Below are 26,293 nucleotides of genomic sequence, written 5' to 3'. Positions count from 1 at the left end.
TTCCAGTTTCCATGGAATTCCTCCACTTTATTATTCCTTTGAGCACAATAGTATTCCATCACCAACATATACCACAGTTTGTTCAGCCATTCCCCAATTGAAGGGCATCCCCTCATTTTCCAATTTTTGGCCACGACAAAGAGCACAGCTATGAATATTTTTGTACAAGTCTTTTTGTCCATTATCTCTTTGGGGTACAAACCCATCAGTGCTATGGCTGGGTCAAAGGGCAGACAGTCTTTTAGCACCCTTTGGGCATAGTTCCAAATTGCCCTCCAGAATGGTTGGATCAGTTTACAACTCCACCAGCAATGAATTAATGTCCCTACTTTGCCACATCCCCTCCAGCATTCATTACTTTCCTTTGCTGTCATGTTAGCCAATCTGCTAGGTGTGAGGTGATACCTCAGAGTTGCTTTGATTTGCATTTCTCTAATTATAAGAGATTTAGAACATTTTTCATGTGCTTATTGCTAGTTTTGATTTCTTTATCTGAAAATTGCCTATTCATGTCCCTTGCCCATTTATCAATTGGGGAATGGCTTATGAAATCTGCCTTTCTGAAAAGCCTGTCTTCTGGGGACAAGCAGAAGGTTAATATAGCAGGTTGTTTGGTAGTTTAACCTCTATTTGCCTCAGTTTCTTCAACTGTAAAATGGAAATAATAGCAACACCTATCTTAAAGAGTTGTTGTGTGGATTAAATGAGATAATATTTACAAAGTGCTTAGCACAGTATCTGGCACATAGAAACATTCATTCCCTTCTCCCTCAGCCTCAGTTTTCTCATGTATAAAATGCAAATAATAATAGCATCTACCTTTCACTGTTATTGTATCAAATGTTTGCAAAGACCTTTGTAAGTATTAAAGCATCATATTAATATTTAACCATTTTCTTAATAATAATGTAAATAAAATTGGACTTATTGTCATTAATAATAATAATCTTTCACGTGGCAATTCCTCAAATACTTAAAGGCATTTCTAATCTATCCCTAACCCCATTACTTCCCTTCTTAGGCTAACCATCTCCAATTTCTTCAACCAATCCATTTAAGTGAGATGTGCTTTGAAGGTATTAAGACACTATCTATATATGTGCATATCCAGCTCTTATTTTATTTTGTTTCATTTTACTGGACCGTACTATTTGCTCTCCTCTATATGAACTAGTAGAGGCTGCTAGATAGCTCAGTGCTTAGAGTACTTGGCTTAGAGTCAGAAAGACATGAGTTCAAATCCAGTCTCAGATACCAACTAAGTGACCCTAGACAAATCTCTGTTAGCCTCTGTTTGCCTTAATCCACTGGAGATGGGAATGGAAAACCACTCCATTTTCTCTGTCATGGACAGTATTGATTGGCATGCTATGGTCCATGGGCCATAAAGAGTCAGACACAATATGAATGGGTTCAGGCCCTAGAGCAGCAACTATTAGCTTGGAGCCTGACCTTGGGAAGACACTTTTATTTAAACTTCGTATCCCTTATCTATATAATGAAAGGGCTGGACTAAGTGGTGTCTAAGATACCTTCAAGTTCTAACATCCTTTGATTCTATAGCTCCATTATTCAGCCTACCCAAACAAAGCAAATTCAAGAGGGATGTTGGAAGGAACCAAGAGCTGGAGGAAACTTGGTACATTTAACTTGCTACCTGAATGCAAACAAACTCTAATGGTGTTCTACTCACACTTTTGGTCCTTCCACTGCTGTCAGACCAGCTCTCACTGCTTACCACTGGTGCAGTATGGGCTTATGGAAATCAAAGAGTGATTTAGCAGTCAAGAATATATTACCAATTTCTGTAAACCAGAGAAAGGTGCCAGCCTGCACCTTGGCAGAGGAGATGTCCTCACCTGGGAAACTATACTGGTAAGATCAAAGGTGTAGTCCTCATCCCCACCTCAAGTTAGACTTCTGAAGGAATTTTCTATCTACCAAGGTATTAAAAAAACCCCAGGCTTCCTTTTTTCTGTTATTTTGGAGATACAGTCTCTCTTTTGCCTGGGAGGGCTAAGGTAAGAGTCCCTCCTAGATGCAAAAGGGTGGATGAAATAACCTACAATCTTAAGAAATCAAACTGTGTCATGACCAGAGTGTGCCTGCTAAGCCTTCTGTTCCAAAGCAGGAACACTATGGAAAAAGCTCCCTTGTAGAAAGACTCATGGAAGGGAATACTGCCTGGTGTAGGACAGTGGAAAGTCCATATATTTTGTGCCAAAAGGCTTGGATCTAAATCCTAGCTCTCACACTTTTAGTTGGATGACTATAAGCAAGTCTTCGCAAGTAGTGGCCTCCATTTCTTCCATGGAAGAGTGGGGATAATAAACTTTGTACCGCCTATCCCACTGGGTTTTTGTGAGCAAAGTGTTTTGGGAACCTTAAAGCCCTATAAATGAGTTATTAGCACCAGGTTACATCTACCGAATCTCTCTCTCCCGAGAGTAGTTAGCCCAGTTAAAGGAGTTCTGAGCAGGTCAGTTTCCTTCCTTCTCTGGTTTTTAGCCTTTCTAATCTCTGGCCACCTCCCTGCTTCCCCTCTACATTTCCAGCAGCACCCAGAACATACTTTTCTAGTTGCCACATGAAGGCATCTGAAGAACAGCTGTTTAGCTTTGGCCTTGGCAGAACCCTAAGGGCTCCTGCCCAAAGTGACCAACAGAGCCAATGTCCCCTCTGCATTCTTCCTAGAGGATGTGGCAAACTGATTAAGCACCTAGTAGGTGTAGAGCAGTATTCTGGTCCCTAAAGTAAATAAATAATCAAACTATTTGTCTCAGGGACTTACCATCTGACAAGGGTGGTAAGAGAGGTACATAAGCATGTGTTGTTATATAGTCATGTTCTCTGTGACCCTAAGGACCATAGCTATCCATAAAGTTTTCTTGGCAAGGATACCAGAGTGGCTTGCCATTTCCTTCTCCAGTGGATCCTTTTGTCAGTCAATCAGAGGTTAAGTGACTTTTCTTGGGTCATACTGCTAGGAAGTGTGTGAGGCTGGATTTGAACTCAGGGTTTCCTGATTCCAAACCCAGTGCTCTTAACTACTGAATCATATCTTACTCTACACTAACATTTATTATCTGATATATATGACATGAGATTCTAGATTTAGAGCTGGAAAAAGAATTTAGAAGACTTTGAGAGTTTGACTCATTCATTTTGCAGATGAGGGAACTGAGGCAAATAGAAGTTAAATGATCTGTGACAGAGCTAGTGATAGTGGCAAAAATTTGAACAAAGCTCTTATTGCCTCTATGGCTAGTGCCTTTCCTCCTACACCAAGCTGCTTTTCCATAAAACTAGTGCAAAATGGCAGGAAGTTCACAAGAAGGAGAAATCCCTACCAGGGATTCACTTAACCCCCATTGCCTAGCCCTTACTGCTCTTCTGCCTTAAAACCAATACACAGTATTGATTCTAAGACAGAAAGTGTTTTTAAAAAATAGAATTGATGTTATCATGCATAAAACCCTTACTTAGTGATACAGACATTTGGGAGGGGGGAACATGGTCAACATGGAGATTTGTTCTGTTTGACTATACATTTTTGAAACAGGGCTTTTATTTTTCTTTTGTTCTCAGCTCAGATAAGAGTTTGGGGTGGGTGGGGAGAAAAACATTTTTTTGCTTATTAAAAATATATAATTTTTTAAAGTTAGTGAATCAAATTTTCATAGGCATTTTATTTAAATCTCTCCTTTGCCTTTTTAATAGTCTACTTTGTTATCAGATTTATTTATACATATCATATACCCTCTCTTTGAATAGTAAGCTTCTTGAGGATAGGGCTTATAATTCCTCATCACTGTATTTCATCTTTCCCAGCACCTGGCATAATGCCTGGCAGGTAGTGGGCACTGATAATAAATGTCTGTTAAATTGTGCTCAAAGAATATCACGAGAGCTCTGAAATCCTGTGTCTCATCACCCCACTACATGTCATCACCTAACTATTGGAAATACATGTTGTCATGGAGATCCTAACACAATGGGGCAGGTAGGGAGCCTGTTGCTTAGCAACATGAGGTTGCACGCTCATGATTGGCTGCTTAGGTCCAAAAGAGCAGAAAGGATAGAGAAAGAAGGTGTTAATAGAAAGGATCACCCTGTGGGTATGTGAGGGCATGAGGTATAAACAAGAAAAACAGGGCCAGGGCAAAAGGGAAGAAAAGAAGGTAGAGGAGAGAGGAAAACCTCCTTAAAGTGTTGCAAGGGAAGAGGCATTGCTGGATAGAGTTCTGACTTAAGAACAGATGCAATTGACCTCTTGTACTGCCCCTAATTCCTGAGACTGATTTATAAGGCACAAATGTCTCTGTGAAAACCAAGTCTGAGTTACTAGAGAGATACAGAAAGAAAAGAACACTAGACCAAGAGTCAGTAGACCAGTATTCTTCATGCTCTGGTCACTAGTTAGTCAGTTAACAAGCATTTATTAAGTGCTATATGCTAAGCAGTGTGCTTAGTTTTCAGAAAAAAAATATAAGTAAAGAGAATGAGCCCTGGCCCTTAAAGAGCTAATATTGTAATTGGGGAGACCAGTACATAAAAGGGAGCAGAAAGAAGTAGGCGGGAAGTATGGTAGCAAAGTCTAGAGATGGAGAAACAGAGCAGGATGATAAAAGAATGACTGGTCCAAGACTTTTGACAAAATAGAGGCTGCAGGAAGAACTCACCAGTGGGAGAAGGGGACCACAGGGCAATGTTGGGCAGGTCATTCTCCAGCTCTCTGGGTCATAGTTTTCTCATCTACAAAGTGATGGGGATGGCCTAGATGGGGGCTGAGGCTTTCATACTCTGAGCACCTGATTCTAGGAATGACAGGAATCTCCCTCCACAGAAAGACTTTAGTCTCTAGTTTGAGAAGAGCAGATGTGAGCCAAAGGGAGGGTCTTCTCATGCACCGATTACTATTGTATTGATATCAGGGCTGAAGGCATTACTTACAGACCATGGTCATGGTCTGAACAGCCATTCTGTGACAATATATGGTATGTACATGAATCATGAGGTCATTGATCCCAAGGTACAAGTTTGGGGGTAATTTTGTGGCCCAGGTGCTAGGTAAGGTAGGAACTGGGCATTTAGAGACAATGACCCAACAGTTCTTGACCTCAGGGAACTACCATTCTATTCGTAGGAAACATGGACACATATAAGTAAAATCAACATCTATACACAAAGTGATTTCAGTGAGGGAGGATTTTAGCCACTAGAGATATCAAGAAAGGTCTCATATAAGAGGCAGCACTTGAGCTGAGCCCTGAAGGAAGCTAGGGATTCTAAAGTGAGAGGAAGTTCAGTCCAGGCATGGAGAAAGAATATGTAATATTGTAAATGGAGGAAAAGGTGGGGGGAAAGGTAACAAAGTTTTTGGAATTCTGTTGTTCATCTTTTATTTTCCAAAAAGGACCAATGACAGCATGGGATGAGGTCATGATTTGTGCATGAATTGAAGTGTGCTAGTTGCACAAAGTCATCAGATGCTTCACTCTTTTTTCCAGAGCCATTGAAATCTAGTGGCAAGACCAACATCAAAATGACTGGTAATGGCTTGGGATACAAAGCATGATACTGTGTCCTCCAAGTCTGACCAAGTTCTAAGCCCTTCCACAATACCTGCTTCAGCTGCCTAATGGCCATTGAAACAAATTATTCTCATCTAACCCTTCTGCCAGGAAAATCTTTACATGCCTGGGGCAGATGTCCCCCAAGTCACTACAAGTTCTTGAGGAGAGTAGCATGCAAAAGCTTGGAAAGATGACCTGGAGCCAAATTGTAAAGAGCTTTAAATGTCAAACAGGAAATTGTTTTTTGAGAAGGGGAATGATGCTTCAGAAATACATATGAACCAAAACTTAAGTCTTTTTCAGCAGATTGGGTGCGGTCTAGACCAATAAAGGTGTCTCCTCCTTGCCTCACTGTGGAAGCTTCTTTAATAATCACACAGTCAAAAAATATTCTTAATTTATAGCCTAAAATCTGCCTGTTGTAATCCAACTCTATTCTTTTAGGGCAATAAGTCCTCAGGGTAGTAGGAAGGTAGATCCTTTCCTGGATTTATAAAAAAGATCCTTTCATGGGCTGAAGTGCTCTTGCCTTTCCCCTCTCTGCCAAAACATACTTCGCCCCAGCTTCATAAATTTACTCTGGACACTCTGATCCCAGGAAATATTCCCAAACTGAGGCAGTAGGTATAGAAAAAAAAAAGTAGATTGGACGTTGAGTCAGGGCAGATCTAGGTTTGAGTTTAGAGTCTGATACTTAGGAGCTAGAAAAATGTCAGCTTCTCTGAGCCTTAGTTTCTGCATCTGGAAAATGGAGATAATACTAGTGCAATGAATCAGTTATTGTGAAGAAGGCACTATGTAAATATAAGGGATTACTTTCACCTTTTATTCTAATTTCTCTGGTAGTCCTTTAGTATAGTCCACTGATTTCTCTCTCTCTCTCTCTCTCTCTCTCTCTTTTTTTTTCTCTCTGTCTCTCTCTATCTGTCTACCTACTTACCTACCTACCTGTCTGTCTATTTGCTTTTCTCCATGTCTTTTTCCATGTAGGGAGAGGGGATTCTCACACTTCCATCAGACTAAGAGTTCCTCTAGGAATAGGGGCTATGTCCCTTATCAGACTGGGAGCATCTTGGGAGCAGGTACCCTATCTTCTTGTCCTTCTGAATGTATTCTCAGTGCTCATGACTGGATCTGTCCCCACAGGGATCTGTGGTAGTTTGCTGATTGAGAACCAGCTTCTAGGGTGACTTCAGGACTCTGGAGAAGGGGAATGAAGAGCCCTGAGTCACTCAGACATTGTTAGAATCAGTTATCTCACTGTCTACGATGTTTCCCAAATTCTCATCCTTAACCCTCTAAATCCCACTGTGGTTTCTAAAACTGCCTCTGCTAATAATTCCAACAAGATCTGAGAAATTCCATTAACTCTTCTGTTTGGCCTAAGCCCAATTTCCTTACGTGGATGATCCTGGGCTATAAATGTAGAATTGGGTCAGAGAATAGAGTGAGAGCAGGGTGATGGATGAGTGGATTGTCCTTAGGACTTTTGGATGCAATTCCTAGTCCAGCCCTTCCTATTGTATGTCCCTGAAGCAACTTCTTGTTTTTATGAGAAGGGGAGAACTTGCCTTTTCTCTCATGAAAGGCCAAAGGGACTGACTGTGTATTATTTACTGCAGAGATGAGAACTGAAAGGGACCTATACACCAGCCTCAGTAATAGACCAGGGTCACAGTATCATAGGATTTAATGCTGGTAGGGGACCATAGAGACCATTTTATCTGACTTTTTCATTTTACAGAGGAAGGAACTGAGACCCAGTGAGATTTAGGGATTTGCTCAATACTGACTAGGTCTTAAGTAACATAGCAGGAAGTATGATGCATTAGAAAGAGCACTGGGGGCAGCTAGGTGGGTCAGTGGATAGAATGCCAAGCCTGAAGTCAGGAGGATCTGGTTCAAATAGGGCCTCAGACACTTACTTCCTAGCTGTGTGACCCTGGGCAATTCACTTAACCCCATTTGCCTAGCACTTGCCCTTTGGTTTTAGAGTTGTTACTAAGACAGAAAGTAGGAATTAAAAAAAAAAAGAAGAAAAGGAGGAGCTTGATTAAAAAATCACATCTCTGACACTTAACTACTTGTGTGACCTTGGATAAATCACTTTAATTCTCAGGGCCTCAGTTTCTTCTTCTATAAAATGAAGGGGTTAGACCAGATTGCTTGGGAGGTTTCTTCCAAGTCCAGATCTAGAAGCCTGAATACAGGTTTCTGGTTCTAAGTCCAAGATTCTACCCAATATGGCACCTTGTCATGATTACTAGCTATTTTCTATCTTAACAGGGCAATAAATAAGAAGGAAAAGGACTTTTAAAAATGCAATGAGAGTGATTCAAATTAGAGGGTAAGAAGATTGATTGCCTTGGCAGAGAAAAGATTCAGAGAAGGAGAAAGGCTTATTCAAATTTGTTACATATTACTTGGAAGAATGTGGACTCTGTCCCGGGAGATCTATAAGAAGAGAGACAGAAATCATGTTATACAGAACAAGAAGAGCTCATGATGCTGTGTACACATGGCCAATGCACAGTAATTAGGATCAAAAGGGGATCTGGAGAGCTCTAAATAGTTTAGAACTTAAGGTTTAACATTCATTAATTTTTGTTTTTGTAATTTTTGTTATATTGCTTGTGTCTCCTCCTCTCTAAAATGGAAAGGATTGGGCTAGATCAGAAGAAGTTCTTAACCTGGGGTCCATGACCTTGATTATCTTTTTAAAATATGTTTTGAAAACTATTTGAATAAAATTCCTTTCTAATCCTGTATTTTATTTTATGCATTGAAAAACACTGTTTCAAGAAGAGGTCCCTTCTCAGATGGCCCTTCTCAGACAGTCCTTGACCCAAGAAAGGTTAAGAATTCCTAGAGTAGAAGATTTTGAGGTCCATTCTAGTTCTGTCATTCTATGAGTCCATAAGAATTTGAGCCCACAGTCATTGGTGGTTTGGTACTGGGGCTTTGTAAGCTATGAATGAGTCTTACTAAACTCTACCTTGCTGAGTTCATCCCATATAACAACAAAGAAATTGTGTAGGCAATGGTATAATGGAATAAGCAAAGGATTGAGGGGAGATGAGGTCCAGAAGACTTGGGTTCTAATCAGCTTCTTCATTTGTAGGGGGAAAAAAAAGAAAAGAAACCAGTTTGGATCACGTTTTAAGTTCCTTCCTTTCTTTCAGGCTATGATTCTTTGAACTATCCATTGGAATAATGCCTAGAGGCAGGAGGATTGCCAAAATGAGCCCTCGAGGCTCTGTGCAGCCCGGCCATTAGATGTTTCTGTTTTGGACTTTGTAGCTTGTTGTTGGAAAAGCTTGTGACTTTAGGGACAGAAAGTGAACCCGTTGATTGCTCAAATTCTCCTCTCAAGCTCATGACACTTGGTAATAAACAGCGGGGGAGTGAAGCTGAGATGAGGCTATATCTCAGCAGAATTGTTTCCAAATAGAGTGTCTTGTTTTTTTTCCCTCAAACTCTCCCTAGAGACACCCCTGCCGCTTAAAAGCCACTAAATATCTCTCCTTGTTTATGGCACATTCTCCTGTCTCCCCACCCCCACATTCTCTCCCTGGTCTCTTTTATAGCAGTTACATGAGTGGTGCCGAGTTAGAAAAAGAGCAGACCCTGTGAATCACTCCCATCTTATTGTGAGGCCTCAGTTTCACAGAAATGGAGTGTCAGGAAAAAGATGGTGTGAAGAACTCCTCAGACCTACGGGTCAAAGTGGACCACATGGCCCAAGTGCCATTTTGTAATACACCACTCAGATGCCAGGAGGCAGAAGGACCACTAGAAATTCACCTGATTATTCTCAGCCTAGGGGCAGGCTCCATCAAACTCTGGATTTATTAGTTTTGTACTCTAGTTTACAAGCATTCTGAGAGCTGGATGACAATCCCTGAGAGAAGAGTAATGAGACCAAGGTCAGAGGAAGGAAACCTTTCAGGAAAGGATAATGGAATCAAGGCAGCTTTGCCTAGGGAGCCCTAGCCATTAGGTTTTCCCTGAAAGAGAGGTAGGACAGTTTCTGAAGAGGAAGAGAGTTAGTGGTTTAGAGGAACAGGCATATCCCTTGAAAGAGGAGAGCTGCTAGGTCATGTGTAAGAATGAGCCTAAGCTCAGATCTAATCCGTAAAGTAGGGACCTAGATAGGGAGCCAAAAGTAAAGAGAGAGTGATCAGGGCTTAGTCATGGGGCACAGAAGATTTAGAGGAGGCCAAGAGCATTTATAGTCCTTTGGTAGGCAGAAACAATTGAGTCTAGCACCTAGGTAGCAGATGATAATTAACCGCAGAGGCCATAGCTCAGGTGAACTTCATTCTACTTGCTATCCCAGCTTGTGTCCTTGACAGCAGCCTCTGGAAATCCAGGGTTCTTCTCTCCTTAGGGCCTTTGTCTCTTAAGGTCTGAGGCCCTTTACTAGAATATTCCACCCTTCCCTTATTTAAATGAGCCTCTGTTCTGGGCACTTTTTATGGTACTTGCCCAGAGGGCAAGAATCATTAGTTCTGATAGGGATACTGGACTCAGGACCTGGATTGCTTTTGATGGCTTTTGGGCACTTTCTTTGACCAAATGCCAGAGGTGTTATAGAAGGTCTTTTTGTTCAGGCACAGAATTGAGAATTGATGGTCCCTATGGTTCTTTCCAGCTCTGGGATTCTGTACCATTTTACAGATTTCTTACCACATGTAAAACCCAGTGGAATTGCTCATTGGCTATGGGAGTGGGGGTGGCAGGAGGAGAGGGAAAGAACATGAATCATGTAACCATGGAGAAATATTCTAAATTAATTAATTAAAAATTTCAAAGCACAAAATTAAATAAAAATTAGTCTTACATTAGGAATGAGAAAAGGGAAGGTGGGGAGAATGGACAGGGAAAGGGAGTATCCTGATGGCAGCCCCACCCTGGGGAACAGTATGAAGGGATATAGGACCTGAGAGCTATAGGTCTGTGGGTAGCAATTTTGATCAGGTTATAATGGAAGAAAGGAAGTACAAGGCAGGAAATGGGAGGGATTCAAGAGGACAGATCTGGAGTCCTATCTTGTGATTGGTCTTATGAGGCCTAAGGGATACAGTCTGAGATGAAAGGACCTTTTTGTGGCAGTGGGTGATATTATCTGTGTTATCACTCTGTTTAAAGTACTTGAGAGATTGCAAAAGAAAGGAACAGAGCCTTTCATATTGCCTTATAATATAGTAAGCATTTAACAAAGGTTTATTAAATTGAATCAAGGAGGGAAGTAGCTGTATAGTCTTGGGCAAGTTATTTGATAATCCAAACCTACCACTTACTTCCTTTTGTGAAAAGGAACCAACAATGTCAGAAGTGCCTACCTCAAAGGGCTGTTGCACAGATCAAATGAGAGTGTAAATAGAAAGGTTTGCACACATAAATGGAAGCTATTAACAAAAGAAAAGATGTCTGGAGCTATTAAATGTGGACTCACAAACGTGCAATCATTAGTTAGTTCTTGAATCTGCTTATTAGATTCTCCAATGAGTGAAGGACTGGAAGACTAAGGTGGGAAGTAAAAAATTCCATGGGAGATCCAACAAAGAGAGCTAAGTTTGAAACTAGAAAAAGAAGCTAGCCTACTTGGGGTGTTTTGGCTAGGGATTCTGCATGACTATGACTATTCCTGGAACCATCTCTAGGGATCATGTAGGTTGGTCATGGGGAGAGACCAAGCTTGAGTTCTAGCTGGAACAGAAGGTGCATCATTAACATAGCTTTATTTGATGGTGGCTAGGACCAGAGAATGAAAAACCAGTAGGAATTAAAGATTGATACAAGGTCTAGGCAAGGATCAGATATGTTTCTGGAAGCTGTGCCAGCCAATTTATGACTAGTTTGTGGATAACTTTATAATGCTATGCTTTTTAAATTCATTAATAATGTATTTTGTTTGCATGAATCCAAAGACTATTAAAGCTGGAAGGGACCTTAGACATTGTCTTGTCCAATCCCCTTATCTTGCTGATGAAGTTTTAATGTTGTTTTGCTTATCTAAAAACATTCCTTCTAAAACCCCTAATTCTTGTCTTGGTTGGACTAGGGAAAGATAGATTTGGGTCCATTCCTCCCCTAAATTTCCTATGGAGCCAGAGGTTTAAAATGAAAATTTCTGCTTAGAGAGAAAGGGTCAGACTAGCTTTTGGAGTCTTCAATGTGCTCTGGAAAAGTAAGAGGAAAAAGGAAGTTGGATTTAGCTGCAGGGTTGATTTTGCTGGCTCTTTTGTAAACCTTTAGATTCTAGGGTAACCCAAGGATACAAGTGTAGAGGCAAGGACTGGTAATAGAGGCAGCAGAAGAGGGACAGACAAAGCTGCAAAACAAGAGGGAGTGAAAGTCTGAATGCTTTTCCCTTTCTCCCTGGAATACTTCTTGGCAAAGATACCTTGGAGAATACATCTATAGGGGAGAGTGTGGGGGAAGCAGATGACAAAGATTCCAGTGAGTAGATAAAATATGAAACCAGACCATGGAAGGGGATTTGGTCCTATGTTGTATCATTGGTCAGGATCCATAAAGCACACCTGGGCAGCCATGAGAAAAGGAAGAAGGAAATGAGCCAGAGCTGGCAAGGAAATATCAAAACAAGTCTTCCCAGCTAAACAGGAAGCAGGATAGAGAATCTGAACCCTAATTTCCTGCAGAGTGGGAGGGAGGAAGTTAGCACATATAGGGATGGGACCAGATGAATTATTTCATCTTTTTCTTCAAGAGCTATGTAGCAAAATCTTGACTGAGCCCCAGAAAGCACAAGGATCAGAGAAGTTGGGTATAGCAGGGAGCATGGCTTTATTGGATCTTTTCCTTTGGCTTAACCAGAAATCCCCAGAGATATGTTGAATTGTTATGTGATAGTCTGTGGTTTGTGTAGTGAGGCTGCACTGATGGATAGAAGAAGTACTGAGTGTCACAGTCAAGCCCTCAGGGAGACAGATAGAGCCAATCCAGAGGTCCAGGGGCAGGGGAGGCTGAAGATGAGGTGGTAGGGGAGAGCAGCAGCTTTTAAATTGGGGCCAGAGATAATGCAGAAGGCTTCAGTTGATGAGGAGCAATGGGGTGTCTATAGAAGTGCCCTCAGGTGATTCTGGGTTTCTTGGGGAAGTGTGTAGAACAGTAGACAACCCTAGAAAAGTTCAAGAGAATCTGTGGGAGGTGAGGTTCTTTGGGGCAGAATGGTTTAGAGAAAAGAGCCTGGGATTGAAACTTTAAGTCCTTGGTTTCTTGTGTCAATACTGACATTAACTCCTTGAGTGATCTTGGAGAGATCATTTCTTTTCCCTGGTAGGATCTTCTGCCCTCCTCCACCAGTGGGCCCAGAAGTCCCAGACCTCATTTAGGGGCATCCTCCTACTTATCCTACTTGCCTCCACCCAAAAATACTCATATACATTTTACGCAAGAGGTGACTAGCCCAGGAATTTAGAGTGAATTGACCTAATCAGTAAATTCAACATGAAACATTCCAGAATGAGACTTGGTGTCAGAAGACTTGAAATAAAAGTCTTGCCCTTTTACTTATGTCCTTTTCAAATATAAATACAGATTCATAGGATTTGAAGGGGGAAAGGAAATAGTGATCATCTAATCCCACACGCTCCATTTTACTAAAGAGGAAACATGACCAAAGAAATTAAATGGCTTTCTTAAAGTCACATAGCAAGCAAGGAACAGAGACACAATTTGATTAAACCCAGGTCAAAGAACCAAATTTTATGGAGCCAGTTCCACACCTTAAAAGTAAGGGCCAAATATAATATTGCAGAGAAAAATGTAACAATTAACATTCATCTAATACTTTAAGGTTTGCAAAGAATTTTACATATGTCGTCTCATTTGATCCTTGGAGACAGGTGCTATTATTTATCCCCATTTTCCAGCTGAGGATCATATAGATAAATATGACTTATGGCTAGCAAGTATCTGAGGCAGGATTCTAATTTGATTCTTCCTGTCTCCAAATTGATGACTACTCACTATACCATAATGTCTCTTAGAGCTGATGAGATTTCAGGAAGGAATGATGTGAAGATCTCTGTCCACAGCATCCCATGACCTTCACATAGAACAGGGAAACACCACTTGTCCTTATAACCTTTGCCTTACCTTACATCCAAAGTATTTTGTAGGGGTAGATCTGACCCTAATAACCATATTTTAGGGCTGACGTTTAATCCTACTGAAGCTAATCTCCCACTATAGCAGCTCCCAGCTACAATGTGAGCTGCCACTCCAGCTCCGTTCACCTCTTTTAAGCCATAACAAAAAAATCAGCAGCAGCTCAGTCTTTCCCACCACCATCATCTGAGCTCAGACAGAAAATTCCTCCCCCTTACTATTACATAGCTGATAGATAGATCTTAGTCATCATGAAGGAGGAAGTCTTTCTTGTTAGTAGAGAAGAATATCCCACATCTGGACCTGGAATGGAAAGTGTGATCTACTCTGGAGCCCGTGTTATAAGGAAAGAAATAGCTAAGGGTGGGGTGGGGAACGGGAGCTTTGAGTATGGCCATTAGGAGAGATGATGGTATGTGGGAAAGAAATTGATCCGGAATGATTCTAAGAAGAAGTCTTATGAAGGGGAGGTGGAACCTAGCAAAATATGTTTATTGAAGGTTTTGCTTTAGTGACAAAAAGTGGGGGAGACAGCTCTATTGGGTTGTTTCAACCTTACTGCTACTCCTTAAGGTAGGGGCTACATTTTATATTTATATCCCTTATAGTGCTTGGAATATCATAGACACCAATAAAACCTTCATAGAAGGGGCCTTGTAACTCATTTAGGCTAAACCCCTTGTTTTAAATAAACTGAGGCCCAGGGTCAAATGATTTACACAGTAGGTCATGGATCTGGGAGTGAAACCCAGGTTCTTTAACCCACAGTCTAGTTCTCTTTCCATTGCACTATGCTTTTTGGGGAACCATTGTTTGACTTAAAGAGAAATATTTGCAATGTTCAGGAATATGGAAAGACAATAATGGCCATAATGTAAATGAAACAATAAAAGGCAAAAACATAATGGTAAAAAAAAAACCAGCCAAAGCTAGTGGCACATAATGTTAAAGGACATATCCTTTGTTAACAATAAAGAAACTGCTTTTGGGGAATGTTCTTTGCAGTGGGGGTAGGGTGCACTGAGTGACAGTGGCTGAAGAGTGTCTGTTGTGTCAAAAAATATAACTAAAATTTTTTTTAAGAAGAGATACCAGGAACAGACATAGATCTGGGGTTGGGGATTATTGGCTTAGATGCCCTGAACCTCATGCCAGTGGAAGCAAATCCCTGAACCAACCCAGTCCACTCTAGGACTATCTCTGGCTCCCAGCTTCCCTGGTAGGGGTAAGACCCAATTCCCTTGAATTCAGTTTGAACTTATCTATCTTTAGACTTAGTGTAAGTCAAACATCCACCTTATTGTTCTTTTCTCCTGTTAGTCATGTGGTCAAAGATAGATAAAGATGATGAGGAATGATGTGATGAAGGAAACTCACTAGGAGGTGCAGATGATTCCAAGCATGAGGGACAGTCAATTCAAAGACAGGAAGAGGGAAGATGGACCATTCGTCTTCAAAGAGGTGACATGGTAAGGGAGAAAGATAGGGCTTTCCCGAGTCTCCAGAGAAGACAGAAGCCCTGAAGTTCTATCTTTTCATAATCTGCGATTAATCGTTCCAAATCTTTTGATGCTCCTCACTACCAGCTTAATTCCATAATTCCTATCATGGGATGAAAAACAGGCTAAAGAAGAGAACTGAGAGCAGGGTTGTGGGCTTTCCCCTGAGGCTGACCTTCAGGGCTATGATCTTGGTATATTTCAGCACCTCTCCCAGCTGGATAGCTCCCCAGCACCAGATACTGCTGCCTGTCCAGCCATCCTCTGAGGCTCAAAGTGGTAGATTTAGGCATTTAATCTCTCCCACAGTTTTTGTCCCAGAAACTTACACAAATTTGGCAAATAAACTCAATAAAGATCACTAAAGAAAGGAGAGGCTTCCTTTCTAAGTTCCTTCTGCCAGGGATAAAGCGATCCTTATCCTCACCACCCCCTTTTCCCTCCCTTCTCTTAGAACCCAGAGTTCCTACTGGAAAGAAATAATCAGGTTACAACAAGACTTCTCCCCCAATTCTTACCTTTCTATACCAGGAGGCTAAGAGAATGGTGCATTGTGAGGGCTCCAATGGTGAGTTCTGTTAGCTCCCTGGATCTCTGGGCTCTCAGGGCTCTTGTTTCTGAGCTACGGATGTTCTTAGAAATTATTCTGACCACAGACCTTGGCCATGTGCTGGCTTCTACCTCCCTTTCCTACCCTCAGCCCAGGCAGATTTTGTTCAGTCTGAGGAAGCTTTTAACAAGCTTTCAAATCCCAGCAGCTGCCACCTCTTCTCTCTCTTTCCTCTCCTCTAGGGGTCAGTCCAAGGGCTAACTCCTGAGATGTCCAGGGAGGGTCTGGACACTAACTGGGACAAGGTTTGGTTTTTTTTTAAAGCTGGACTAACCAGAAAATGAAGAGTTGTCTGCTAGAGCATTGTGCTTCTGGAGGAGGGGCCAATATCATAGATCAAACTAGAGCAGATAATTCAGAACCTCTGATGGGTAAGAATCCCTCCAGTGACCCTATAACCTTCCCACTCTACACACAGACAAAAGATTCAAACACTCCTTCCCCAGAAATTGGATGCTCCCTCACCCAGATTTATGTTGACTGTTAGCAATATTTTGGAGGTTTGATGCCCTGAATATCTCTTCTCCATTAGCTTGAATGACAGATCCAAATTTACTGACAGTGAAGATCTGGAATCATAGTTTTCTTACCTGCTCTTAAAACAGTACTTGGTTATCATCAGCTTCGTTACCTTGAGCTTGCCCTTTTTATACCTGTGATGGAAAATAGAGGAGAAACTTCAGGAGAGAGAATGAAAATGAAACCAGAGACCCATATGGCCCCTTATGGGAGAAAGATTGTGTGAGTTCATTTTGAAAGAGGTTGGAAACAGAGACCCAGTGCCTCTGCCCAGTGAGGAGTTCTTTTTATCAGCACTCTGTCTCAGCCCAAATATGTAGTGACTACCTTGAATTAAGGGTACCTTCATACTCAAAGTCAAGAACTGGGCATGGAATGGGCAAAGAGAAAAGCTCCCAGGAAAAAAAATAAATCTGGCCTCAGGGAGCTCTAGTCTGATGAAGGAGATACAGCCCTTGTCTAATATGAATTTCAGGTTTGTTGAAAGACCTATAGACCCTGCCCTTGGAGAACTCCCAGTTAGTGAGAAGTTAAGTGTGTGAGAATAGAATATATGAATACTTGCAAAGAAATAAGGGAATTCAGAATTTTGCAAAGTGCCTTGCACATAGTACCTAATAACTATTTGGTGAATGAATGGTGGAATGAAAGATGGTTATGCAGATGGGTACATTAAAAAAACAGAAGCTATACTGAGGAAAGGAGGGATCTGAGTTGAATGGGATCAGTCAGGGAAAGGTAAGTAACACTGGGGTTCTGACATTGACTCATCTGTCTACTACAGCCATTTTATTGTAGCCTCGGGGCCTGCTTGACTTGAGAGGAGGGGAAGGTGGAAAGGGCCAAGGAAAACGGGAGGAAATGTCCTTGAACCGTTGGTTCCCAGGCTTCAGTGGGAGAACAGATACCTTAATTTATAAGTAAGTTACATTAGTTTCTCTCATGGAAGAAGTTCTGGCCTGAGAGAGGAGCTAGATCTGGGGACCCAGGGCAGTCCCAATCTGATGACAGGCTCATGGAGCTGATGGATGGACAATCTGTGCTGTTGGAGACTATTAAAATCTGGGAAAGACATCAGGAAGCCAGAGATTATGTTTTGAAGAAATGCTGCTGCACAACAATATTTGGAATCTGGACACCTGATTCTCAATCATTCAACAAGTATTAAGTACTCACTATGTATTAAGCACTATGCTAACCACTGGGGATGCAAAGGAAAGCAAAATACAATGCCCCTGTCCTCAAGGAGGTCATATTCTAATGGGAGAGACATGTAAGTAATTTTGTACATAGAAGACATCCAGAGGTGGAAAGTACTCTCAAAGGAGAAAAGAAGGCAACTCAGAGAATTATCATCTTGATATTTTATAGTATAATAAATACGACACTACTTTATTTGTGGGAGGTTTGTGCATTTTATTCACAAGCTAAATCCTGATTAGATCTAGCCTATTTCTGGACTTTGGACTTTATTTTAGCTGCCTTGCTTTTGGAGGCACGTTTGGCCTGAGCTTCAGTTTTCCTATGTCCTTCTTCTGCTTTCACAGTGCTGGCTGATGTCCTGCAAGCTTTCAGTGCTTCCAAAGTGCTGTTACTTTGGGGGATGCCTGACAACTTCTCTCCTGGTTTGAGTTCTGCAAGTTTCTGATCCTGGTTTGAGCATATCAGCTTATTTCTGGACATTTCAATAGACTATTAATTGACAGCTTCTATTAGCTCACTGGGAGGCTCTACAGGTTCAGAGGAACTAAACTATTATTTCCTCTTCAAACTGGAATGCACTCCTGGCCAGTATACCCTCCCTGGAGGAGATTCTCTGTCTCCCCAAGCCATCCAGAACTAGAAACATGATTCACTGGAACTTCTTCTGGGCTTTCCCAATTAGAATTCAGTAAGATGCTCTCTCTAGATCTATGTCAAAAACGAGTTTGTGAGTGAGTATGAGAATGTATGTGTGTATGCATGTGTGTGTGTGTGTGTGTGTGTGTGTGTGTGTGTGTGTGTAGGGGGGTGGGCTACTCTAATGCTTCTTTTTACTTTAATATCTTGATTCCACCCCAAGACCTAAATCCTACTCTTTTCTGAAGCCGATTTTAGTTGTCTTTCAGACACATTCTCTTTCAAGCAAGGGGTCTGGCTGATTTTAAAGGATGAATTAAAAGCTGTTAATCACAGATTAAAGAATATTGAAAGGTTGTCAAGTATTTTAAAGCAGCTGGAGGTGTTGGGAAAGCTTCCTACAGCAGGTGGGATTTGAGCTGAGTTTTTTTAAAAAGCCTGGGAAACTAAGAAGTGGAGGTAAGAGAGCAAAGCATTCTAGACATGGGGAACAACCAGTACAAAGGCAGGGAGAGGGGAAATGGAGCACCTCTTTTTTTAAAATGGCGAGTAGGCCAGTGTAGCTGGACCTTAGCATGCTTGGAAGAGAAATAGACACAAAGACACTAGAAAATCAGAAGGGCCCAGGTTATTAAGAGATTTTAAATCTTTTTGTTTATTTACTTTTTTACCATTTATTAAGAAATTTTTAATTCCAAATTCTCTCCCTCCATCTCCTGCCCACTATACATTATTAAGAGCTTATAATGCCAAATGAAGGTCTTTATGTTTGATTCTGTGTCTGGGGGTGAGGAGTTGTTGACATGGTAGGACTATGCTTTAGATACATCAACTTGACAATTAACTGAATGATGGATTGGAGTAGGGAGAGGAAAAACTTGAGACAGGGATTCCAATAAGATGGCCATCATGGGTGACTGGGAAGATGCTGGTGCCCTTGATGGTGAAAGAGAAGTCTTGAAGAGGCAAAGGTTTAGATAGAAAGATAAAGAGTTTTGTTTTGGACTTGAGTTTAGGTGTCTATTGGATAGCCGATCCCAGGAATCTAAGGTAAGAAAGAGTTGGATGTATAAATCTGGGAATCATCTGTATAGAGATGATAATTGAACCCATAGAGCTAATAAGATCACCAAGTGAGATAGTATAGAAGGAAAAGAGGATAGGATAGATGAAGACCAGCAAAGCAAACTGAGGAGCAGTTTGACAGATAAGACCATCAGGAGTGAAGACAGAATCCAGGGAAAGAGGATCAGCAATATTAAATGGCACAGAGAAAGGTCAAGGGAGGACCAGAACTGAGAAAAGACCATCAGAATTGACAGTTCCTTGATTTTCCATAAACTTCAGTCTTCCAGTCTCCTGAATAGGACAGTGCTGCTCATACTTTTATAGTGGTCAGCAATATCTTTAACCCTGGGGGCAAGAGTAGGTGTGGAAAAGGTCATAGTGGCCACTTGGCAGACCCTCAACATGGTTCTGGGATGTGAGAAGTATAGAGGGAGTAGATAAGAAGGGAGGAAGAAAGAATGAAAAGTTAAAGAAAGAGGGAAAGGAAAAGAAAGAGGGGCATCCGGTAGGCTGAAGTAGAGATCCAGTAACAATTGCCCTAAGTGTTTGTTACTAACTACTTTTACTTTTGTTTGTAAACCTAGCACTTAGCACAATGTCTACCCAAGTAAGTATTTAACAAATGATTTTTTATTAATTGATTGGCATAGAAGAAAAAGAATGCTAGACATCTATGTCTGAATCTGGGTGCTCCCACTTAAGTGTCTTAGCTTGGCAAGTAATTTTTATTCTCTGGGCCTCAATTTCTTTATCTGTAAAATGGAGGTAATAATAGCAAATACTCATATAGTGCTTTAAGGTTTGCAAGATACTTTACAAATTTTATCCCACTTGATCCTGACAACAACCTTGCTACTGTCAGCACTATTGTTAACTCCATTTTAAAGATGAAGAAATTGAGGCTGAGAGGGAACAAGTCACTTCCCAGTTAGGACATATGAGAGTTGAGATTCAATCTCAGGTCCAAGGAAAGCACTTTATCCACTGCTCCACCCAACAACCCCAGTGGGTTGTTGTGAGAAGAGTGTTTTGTAAATAATAAAGAGCTACATAAATGTGAATCATACATAATTATCCTTCTTTCCATGGAAAGAGCTTCAAACTGTGGAGGATCTTGGTCCTAATAGCAGTTCTATTGTCTAACTTCAAATCATTTCATGTACTGCACCCATAGTTCTCCTTCCCATCATGAATGATTCTACTGTCCTTTACAGCAGAGCTCTGAGGCCCCTTTCTCCAGAAAGCCTTTCCTGGCTCCTTCTGCCCATTTTTCAACTCATCAACCAAATCACCAACCAAACTTCCTCAATAGACATTTAATTACCAAGCATGACATAATAGCCAGGAGTCTGGGTTTTATTCCTGGTTCTACACTTAACTAGTTTCATGACTTTGGGTAAGTCATAATCCCTTTGTATGTAGATCTTGGTTTATTTATCTACAAAATAATAAGAGCCATCACTTATATGGTACCTTAAGATTTGCAAAACATTTTACATATATTATCTCATTTGATCCTTACAATAACCCTGGAAGGTAAAAGTGAATATTATCCTCATTTTATATGAAAACTCTGCGGTTCATAGAGATTGAACAACTTGCTACAGGACCTGCATCTTCCTCCTTCTGGCATTCTGTCCACAGTAACATGTAGCTGCCCTAGTGAAAGTCAAACTAAAATGAGGGCCTCCTAATTTATTTGTGTTACAGATCCCTTGGATAGTCTGGTGAAGCCTCTAGACCTCTTCGCAGAGAAAGGTTTTTAAAAACAAAATAAAATACATAGCATTACAAAGGAAACCAATGACAGGTCACAGGCCCTTTGAAATCTCTTCATGGATCCTAAGTGAAAAATCTCTGCACAAGAAGAGTTCTAAGGTTCCTTCCAGCTCTAAAATCATATGATCTATGAGGTACAGAGACTGTTTGGTGTTTTTTTACATCTTATTTCTCTCATTACATTGTAGATTTTATATCTCATCTCTCTCATCTCCTTAAGAGCAGGATTATGTCTATTCTTTACCTTTTAAGACCTTAGTCCATGGCTTAGTCCTACAAAGATTCCATAAAAACTTGGGTTTGAAGCAATGCAGAAGAGAGATGAATGCTGTTCAAGGACAGATGACCTTTTCAGAGTCAAAAAAAAAAAAGAATATTCAGAGTCAAAGCCAAGATATGATAGCCATGCAAAAAGTCAGGGCTCTCAACCTGCATTCCCTCTATCCCTCAAAACGAATGTATAGAGGTCCTCCTCTACCTTTCAGTTTTCTACTAGTATGAGTTAATCCCCAGAGTTCACTGGGGAGAGCTCTCTTAAGGAAGAAAGAAGGGAAGGGGCTTTCAAAAAGAAGAGAGGGAGTCAAAGTCACCATCTGGGTGACTAAGCCTGTGACAGCTTTCCTCAGCTAGTCCAGATCCCAAACAACTAACTCTGCCAAAGGAGAGGGGGGAGGATTTTTAACAGGAAGAGATATAACCCCTGGGGCTCAGACCTAAGGGTTATGCTATCATCCTCTTAATAAGAGTCAGCTCTGTTTGTGTGTGTGTGTGTGTGTGTGTGTGTGTGTGTGTGTGTTAGAGAAAGAGAGAGAGGGAGATAATCTACATATTTTGCATATCATTAGCATGTTTTATACAGCGATTTCTACCCTGCAGTCATCCCTTTTTGTTCAGGGCTTCTTGGCCCTGGATAGATTGCTGGTCCAGCCTGGACAAATAAGTGATTGGCCTCTACTTAAGGAGATCATAAGTGGAGCCTTAACTGTGAACCATAATGGAGTCTGTAAAAATAGCCTTTTCAGGAACAGAAAGATCTTTTGACACTCATACAAACAGGGCTCTGTCAAAAAGGGGGCTTTTGGATAAATGCCTTCTTGTTCTTTGGTTCAATTTATCACAATTTGTGCAACTCTTTTCTTCATAAGTAATCTCCTTTGTCTTTCTCCTCTTCCAGGCACCCCTGGGACTAGGTTAGTATGATCTGAGCAGTAGCTTCCCTAGGATTGCCTTAATAAGAAATCCCAGATTGAAAACCTGGCATCCTACATTAAACTGTCTGGGTGGCTTAAGAACTTTAGTTGATAGCATGGAGAGTTGATAACATGATAGCAGGGGAAAAGAGTGAGAAGAGACTCCTTGAAGGCAGCAGGGGCTGTTTTTAGCTTTACCTCTACCTCCTCAGTGCCTAGCACAGAGTCTCTAGCACAGGGTAGGTAATTAATAAATGCTTGCTCGATTAAATTAGACCTTGGATGTTACTTCTGGGCCAAAGAGTCTGGTTTTTGTTTCAAACTTTTCTTAAAGATTTCTTGGTTTGAAAATCCAGACTTTTGCCTCTTGCCACTTACTCTTGACCTGAGATGTCTGGAGTCTGGGCTGCTTGGCAAAGAACCAGAAGCTTTTCTGTCCTTATCTGGAATAAGCCTCTCATCAGATCCCTTCTCCTTGATGACTAAGGAACAAAAAAAGGCTGAGCCCAGGGTTTAATAATCTTAGATTTGCTGAAATTTCCCAAGCATCCTAGCCTGCCTGCCAATAAGAGAGAAATAGAGAGAGAGAGAGAGAGAGAGAGAGAGAGAGAGAGAGAGAGAGAGAGATTGAGACAGAGACAGAGAGAGAAAAACAGAGAGACAGAGAAAGAGACAGACAGAGACAGAGAAAGACTGAGGCAGAGAGAGAGATTGAACACCAGGGGCAGTTTCTTGTAGCCTGCAGAGGATGTTGTGAGAGGCAGGGGTCCTGCCTGCTTCCTAGAATATCAGTGGGAGATCTGATAGGGTGGCTCTCATCACACCAGCAGAAAGCTCTGTGGTCCAAAAACTAAACATCCTGTCTCCTGATATTGCTTTGACAGTTGCCCACTATGCCCCAGACTTGACTTCTGAGCTATTTGAGTGAACCACCCTATACCTCTGTTTACCTAGTTGGCAATAACAAGATGAATATCTGAAAATTATACAGACAGAATTTTTTTTGGAGAGCCTCCAAACTCATTTCAGTGGATCTCCCAATAACACAATAAGACCAGGGAGAGGAGGGTTCATTCAACTTTTAGAAATCTAGAAACATGGAAGCTCAGATAAGTAAGTGATTTGTATAAAGTAATATAGAAAACCAGTCATAGGCTTTGGATTTAAACATAGAAGTCTTCATTCCCTCAATTAGAAATCTGTTTTGATCACTCTAGTGCAAATATCAATAATATGGAAATAGGTCTTGACCAATGACATATAAAACCCAGTGGAATTGTGCGACGGCTATGGGAGGGAGTTGTGGGGAGGGGAGGAAAAGAACATAATTTTTGTAATCCTGGGAAAATACTCTAAAATAATCAATTAAATAAAATAAAAAAAGAAATCTGTTTTATAAGTGATCCTGGTTTGGAAGGAATAATTTAGATAGGATTTAACTGGGAATATCAATAGATATAGTGGGATCACTCTAATGCTGCTTCACTGCCAAGTGCATTTGCTAAATCTGAGCCCACTGGAACTGATAAGACCCTTCAAAGTCACCACTGGCATTGGATGCAGTAGGAAGACCAATGGATTGGAAGTCAGAGTAGCAGGGTCAGAATCCAGGTCCTGTTATTTACTAACAGTGTGACCCTGGGAATCTTGACCTCTACCTTGGACTTCTTCTCTCTGGGTCTCATTTGAGAGGATTTCTAAGGTCTTTTCCAGCCCTGAATTCTGTGCTGCTGTTTGGTTACTGCTACCAATACTAGTTCAGAGTTGGGAATCAAGGTGGGTTAGGGAAAGAACATTGGGAGTGGAGCCTGGAGGCCCGTGTTCTATCCGTTGTTCTACCAGTGAGATTTGGGGCAAATGACTTCTCCTCTCTGGGCCTAACGGATCATCTCTCAGGTATCTTCCACCACTAACATATGATTATTTTGTGAAATTATGAAGTGGAAATCTGCAATTCCTGTCCTGTTGCCTTGAAAGATTGCCTTGAAACTCCCATGTTGTGACGTTTTGCAAACTGTCAAGTGCTGTACAAAAGGCACTCTTATTATTACTCCAGGGAAGACAGTTGCTTTGCAAACATTCTCATTCATTTCCACAACTACCCTGGGAGTAAAGTTACCAACATGAAAACTAAACATGAAAAACTATCTTCAGACACTTAGTAGCTGAGTGTCTGACACCCGACAAGTCATTTAATCACCATCTGCCTCAGTTTCCTCAACTATAAAAGGAGAGTAATAAATAAATAAAACCCTCCCAGGTTGCTCTGAGGATCAAATGAGATAATATTTGTAAAGTGCTTAGCACAATGCCTGGTGCATGGTAAGTGCTATAAAAATGTTAGCTATTATAGCCATTAATAATAATAACAGCTAGCATTTGTATTGTACTTTACAAATATAATCTCATTTGATTCTCATAACAACCCAGGTAGGTGGGTGCTATTATTTTTTTCTTTCTTTGGATGCTAGTATGATCACCATTTTATAGATGAAACTGAAAGCAAACAAGTTAAAGGACTTGCCCAGGGTCTCACAGCTAGTAAATATATGAAGTCACATTTGAACTCAGATCTTGCTGTGTCTGTGCCCCAGCCTCTATCCACTGTGCCACTTAGATGCCTACAACACTGATGAACTATCACAGGCTTTCTCTACCCTTTACAAGCTCCAATCTACACTAGAAAATTCAACCAAACAGATCCTAAGGAACCACTAGGGAAGGAGAAAGAACAATGGTACCCAGAAGACTAGATAGGCTGTGGTTCGATAGAAAGAACACAATGATTCTCCCAAGTCAGAAGACTTGCACTTAAATCTGGTGAGTGACACTTGCACCCTGTGTGCCCTTAGGTAGCTCATTTTACTTCCTTATGTGTAGAATGAGAGGGTGAGACTAGGATAGCTTCTGGACTCCCTTCCATCCTGAAACCTATGCAAATGTGAAATTCAGAGGAAATGTTTCAGGAGCATCTGAAAGGGGAGAGAATACTTTCCTGGGGCTGAGGGCTAGGAAGAAGGTGTCGAGGGAGGACTCATGCAGGAGACTGGTTTTTGAAGAAGACCCTGAAAGAAGAGAAAGAACAGATAGAGATGAAAAGAGAGGAAGAAGGGACAGGAAGGAAAGAATGGGCGTCCCAAATAAAAGCCATCTCTCAGGATGGCAGAGCCACTTTCCTTTGAGTCCTGGCCACTGGATGTCCAAGAGCTCCCAGAAAGAAAGAGTTAATGCCAACCTCTCACTGGCCTCCACAGGTGACCTCTTGGGGGGGAAAAAGCCCTTCAGCAGAGTCTGAGATAATGGGAGCCAGAGAGATAAGGAGCTTTCTGTTTTAATTGTAGATGGGTAACAGTAGGCTTGTTGAAGAGCTCAATTAGCACAGCTGGGGCACAGTGGCCCGCCTGCCCTTACTTTGTCCCCCTTCTCTCACTGGCAAAATGATCACAGCCATTATGCCAGCCCTGGGTGAGCCTGGCACAGGGAGGGCCAGCTCTGAGAGCTCTCAAGAGCTGGGAGGACAGGAAATTCAATCATGCTAGTGACAGAGGTTGAAGGCCATGAAATGAGAAGCAAGGCTGGATAAAGCCACTCTGACTAGCTTGTCTTGCATAGGCATCCCTAAAGAGAAAGAAATGACCTCTAAGTAGTGGGCTGGGCCTTTTCCATGATGCAAGATCTCTGGATGCAGCTTTCAGGAGTGGGATATGGGGAAGGGACTTTGCCCTACAGATTCATTTCACTCTGGCCCAAAGTATGCTTTGAAAGGGAGGTTTGGGTGCCATGAAGTTCCAGGACTCAGCAGTCACCCTCTGAAGTAAGAGGTCATTCAACTGTACATTTCTTTTTTTTTTTAAACCCTTACCTTCTGTCTTGGAGTCAATACTGTGTATTGGCTCCAAGGCAGAAGAGTGGTAAGGGCTAGGCAATGGGGGTCAAGTGACTTGCCCAGGGTCACACAGCTGGGAAGTGTCTGAGGCCAGATTTGAACCTAGGACCTCCCATCTCTAGGCCTGGCTCTCAATCCACTGAGCTACCCAGCTGCCCCCTCAACTGTACATTTCTAATCCTGTACCT

General features: G+C 41.4%; 1 protein-coding gene across 8 annotated transcripts in view; it reads right to left on the bottom strand.

Moving 5' to 3' along the window:
- Positions 1 to 26,293, bottom strand: part of NAV1 (neuron navigator 1) — a 369,462-nt gene that overhangs the window by 280,217 nt on the left and 62,952 nt on the right. For 7 of the 8 annotated variants that reach the window (XM_056815718.1, XM_056815722.1, XM_056815717.1 and 4 more), the window contains exon 2: positions 16,415 to 16,477. The exons of the other annotated variant lie outside the window; for it this stretch is intronic. The gene's annotated coding sequence lies outside the window, so the exon portion shown is untranslated. The remainder of the gene's footprint in view (positions 1 to 16,414; positions 16,478 to 26,293) is intronic. 8 annotated transcript variants of the gene reach the window in all.

Source organism: Monodelphis domestica, chromosome 2, assembly GCF_027887165.1.
Source record: "Monodelphis domestica isolate mMonDom1 chromosome 2, mMonDom1.pri, whole genome shotgun sequence".
Lineage (NCBI taxonomy): Eukaryota > Metazoa > Chordata > Mammalia > Didelphimorphia > Didelphidae > Monodelphis > Monodelphis domestica.
This window is presented reverse-complemented; position numbering and strand designations above follow the sequence as displayed.